This window comes from Seriola dumerili, unplaced genomic scaffold, assembly GCF_002260705.1.
Source record: "Seriola dumerili isolate Sdu_G_001 unplaced genomic scaffold, Sdu_1.0 BDQW01000191.1, whole genome shotgun sequence".
Taxonomy (NCBI): domain Eukaryota; kingdom Metazoa; phylum Chordata; class Actinopteri; order Carangiformes; family Carangidae; genus Seriola; species Seriola dumerili.
In genome coordinates, this window is record NW_019174446.1 from 8,868,670 (window position 1) to 8,873,843 (window position 5,174).

The following is a 5,174-nucleotide window of genomic DNA, read 5'->3' on the forward strand; positions in this document are numbered from 1 at the left end:
TGCCATACTATACTATGACGTTTTTTGCATTTTTATGACATATGATTCTATGATGTTTTTTTGGCATTTTTATGCCTTGCAATACTATTTTATTAGATCCCTTAACATACTATGCCTTTCTTATGACCTTTTGTGCCTTAATATACTATGATGTTTTTTTGACATTTTATGCCATACTATACTATGACGTTTTTTGGCATTTTTATGCCATATGATACTATGACTTTTTTTGGCATTTTTAAGCCTTACTATACTATTTCATTAGATGCCTTACCATACTATGCCTTTCTTATGACCTTTTGTGCCTTAATATACTCTGATGTTTTTTTTTGACATTTTATGCCATACTATACTATGACGTTTTTTGACATTTTTATGCCATACTATACTATGACGTTTTTTGTCATTTTTATGCCTTCCAATACAATTTCATTTGATTCCTTACCATACTATGACGTTTTTATGACCTTTTATGCCTTAATATACTATGATGTTTTTTTGACATTTTATGCCATACTATACTATGACGTTTTTTGACATTTTTATGCCATACTATACTATGACGTTTTTTGTCATTTTTATGCCTTCCAATACAATTTCATTTGATGCCTTACCATACTATGACGTTTTTATGACCTTTTATGCCTTAATATACTATGATGTTTTTTTGACATTTTATGCCATACTATACTATGACGTTTTTTGTCATTTTTATGCCTTCCAATACAATTTCATTTGATGCCTTACCATACTATGACGTTTTTATGACCTTTTATGCCTTAATATACTATGATGTTTTTTTGACATTTTATGCCATACTATACTATGACGTTTTTTGTCATTTTTATGCCTTCCAATACAATTTCATTTGATGCCTTACCATACTATGACGTTTTTATGACCTTTTATGCCTTAATATACTATGATGTTTTTTTGACATTTTATGCCATACTATACTATGACGTTTTTTGTCATTTTTATGCCTTCCAATACAATTTCATTTGATGCCTTACCATACTATGACGTTTTTATGACCTTTTATGCCTTAATATACTATGATGTTTTTTTGACATTTTATGCCATACTATACTATGACGTTTTTTGACATTTTTATGCCATACTATACTATGATGTTTTTTGTCATTTTTATGCCTTACAATACTATTTCATTTGATGCCTTACCATACTATGACGTTTTTATGACCTTTTATGCCTTAATATACTATGATGTTTTTTTGACATTTTATGCCATACTATACTATGACGTTTTTTGGCATTTTTATGCCATACTATACTATTACTTTAATTGGCATATTTATGCCTTAATATACAATGTCATTTGATGCCTTACCATACTATGACGTTTTTATGACCTTTTATGCCTTAATATACTATGATGTTTTTTTGACATTTTATGCCATACTATACTATGACGTTTTTTGTCATTTTTATGCCTTCCAATACAATTTCATTTGATGCCTTACCATACTATGACGTTTTTATGACCTTTTATGCCTTAATATACTATGATGTTTTTTTGAAATTTTATGCCATACTATACTATGACGTTTTTTGTCATTTTTATGCCTTCCAATACAATTTCATTTGATGCCTTACCATACTATGACGTTTTTATGACCTTTTATGCCTTAATATACTATGATGTTTTTTTGACATTTTATGCCATACTATACTATGACGTTTTTTGTCATTTTTATGCCTTCCAATACAATTTCATTTGATGCCTTACCATACTATGACGTTTTTATGACCTTTTATGCCTTAATATACTATGATGTTTTTTTGACATTTTATGCCATACTATACTATGACGTTTTTTGTCATTTTTATGCCTTCCAATACAATTTCATTTGATGCCTTACCATACTATGACGTTTTTATGACCTTTTATGCGTTAATATACTATGATGTTTTTTTGACATTTTATGCCATACTATACTATGACGTTTTTTGTCATTTTTATGCCTTCCAATACAATTTCATTTGATGCCTTACCATACTATGACGTTTTTATGACCTTTTATGCCTTAATATACTATGATGTTTTTTTGACATTTTATGCCATACTATACTATGACGTTTTTGGCATTTTTCTGCCATACTATACTTAGATGTTTTTTGGCAATTTTATGCCTTACTATACTATCTTATTTGATGCCTGACCATACTATGACGTTTTTATGACCTTTTATGCCTTAATATACTATGATGTATTTTTGACATTTTATGCCATACTATACTATGACGTTTTTTGTCATTTTTATGCCTTCCAATACAATTTCATTTGATGCCTTACCATACTATGACGTTTTTATGACCTTTTATGCCTTAATATACTATGATGTTTTTTTGACATTTTATGCCATACTATACTATGACGTTTTTTGACATTTTTATGCCATACTATACTATGATGTTTTTTGTCATTTTTATGCCTTACAATACTATTTCATTTGATGCCTTACCATACTATGACGTTTTTATGACCTTTTATGCCTTAATATACTATGATGTTTTTTTGACATTTTATGCCATACTATACTATGACGTTTTTTGACATTTTTATGCCATACTATACTATGACGTTTTTTGTCATTTTTATGCCTTCCAATACAATTTCATTTGATTCCTTACCATACTATGATGTTTTTATGACCTTTTATGCCTTAATATACTATGATGTTTTTTTGACATTTTATGCCATACTATACTATGACGTTTTTTGACATTTTTATGCCATATGATACTATGACTTTTTTTGGCATTTTTAAGCCTTACTATACTATTTCATTAGATGCCTTACCATACTATGCCTTTCTTATAACCTTTTATGCCATAATAAACTAAAATGTTTTTTGGCATTTTTATGCCATATGAAACTATGATGTTTTTTGGCATTTTTATGCCTTACTATACTATTTCGTTTTATTCCTTACCATACTATGATGTGTTTATGACCTTTTATGCCTTAATATACTATGATGTTTTTTTGACATTTTATGCCATACTATACTATGACGTTTTTTGACATTTTTATGCCATATGATACTATGACTTTTTTTGGCATTTTTAAGCCTTACTATACTATTTCATTAGATGCCTTACCATACTATGCCTTTCTTATGACCTTTTATGCCATAATAAACTAAAATGTTTTTTTGACGTTTTATGCCATACTATACTATGACGTTTTTTGGCATTTTTATGCGATATGATACTATGACGTTTTTTGGCATTTTTATTCCTTATTATACTATTTGAGTTGATACCTTACCATACTATGCCTTTCTTATGACCTTTTATGCCATAATAAACTAAAATGTTTTTTTGACGTTTTATGCCATACTATACTATGACGTTTTTTGGCATTTTTATGCCATATGATACTATGACTTTTTTTTGCATTTTTAAGCCTTACTATACTATTTCATTTGATGCCTTACCATGCTATGCCTTTCTTATGACCTTTTGTGCCTTAATATACTATGACATTTTTTGACATTTTTATGCCATATGATACTATGACTTTTTTTGGCATTTTTAAGCCTTACTATACTATTTCATTAGATGCCTTACCATACTATGCCTTTCTTATAACCTTTTATGCCATAATAAACTAAAATGTTTTTTGGCATTTTTATGCCATATGAAACTATGATGTTTTTTGGCATTTTTATGCCTTACTATACTATTTCGTTTTATTCCTTACCATACTATGATGTGTTTATGACCTTTTATGCCTTAATATACTATGATGTTTTTTTGACATTTTATGCCATACTATACTATGACGTTTTTTCGCATTTTCATGCCATATGATACTATAACGTTTTTTGGCATTTTTAAGCATTACTATGCTATTTCATTAGATGCCTTACCATACTATGCCTTTCTTATGACCTTTTGTGCCTTAATATACTATGACATTTTTTGACATTTTTATGCCATATGATACTATGACTTCTTTTGGCATTTTTAAGCCTTACTATACTATTTCATTAGATGCCTTACCATACTATGCCTTTCTTATGACCTTTTATGCCACAATAAACTATGATGTTTTTTTGACATTTTATGCCATACTATACTATGACGTTTTTTGGCATTTTTATGCCATATGAAACTATGATGTTTTTTTGGCATTTTTATACCTTACTATACTATTTCGTTTTATTCCTTACCATACTATGATGTGTTTATGACCTTTTATGACTTAATATACTATGATGTTTTTTTGACATTTTATGCCATACTATACTATGACGTTTTTTCGCATTTTCATGACATATGATACTATAACGTTTTTTAGCATTTTTATGCCTTACTATGCTATTTCATTAATTGCCTTACCATACTATGCCTTTCTTATGACCTTTTATTCCATAATAAACTAAAATGTTTTTTTTACGTTTTATGCCATACTATACTATGACGTTTTTTGGCATTTTCATGCCATATGATACTATAACGTTTTTTGGCATTTTTAAGCCTTACTATGCTATTTCATTAGATGCCTTACCATACTATGCCTTTCTTATGACCTTTTATGCCATGATAAACTAAAATGTTTTTTTGACGTTTTATGCCATACTATACTATGACGTTTTTGGCATTTTTATGCCATATGAAACTATGATGTTTTTTGGCATTTTTATGTCTTTCTATACTATGTCGTTTTATTCCTTACCATACTATGATTTGATTATGACCTTTTATGCCTTAATATACTATGATGTTTTTTTGACATTTTATGCCATACTATACTATGACGTTTTTTGACATTTTTATGCCGTACTATACTATAACATTTTTTGGCATATTTATGCCTTGCAATACTATTTTATTAGATCCCTTAACATACTATGCCTTTCTTATGACCTTTTGTGCCTTAATATACTTTGACCTTTTTTTGACATTTTATGCCATGACTTTTTTTGGCATTTTTATGCCATATGATACTATGACGTTTTTTACTATACAATTTCATTAGATGCTTTACCATACTATGACGTGTTTATGACCTTTTGTGCCTTAATATACTTTGACTTTTCTTTGACATTTTATGCCATGACGTTTTTTGGCATTTTTATGCCATATGATACTATGGCGTTTTTTGGCATTTTTATGCCTTACTATACGATGTCATTAGATGC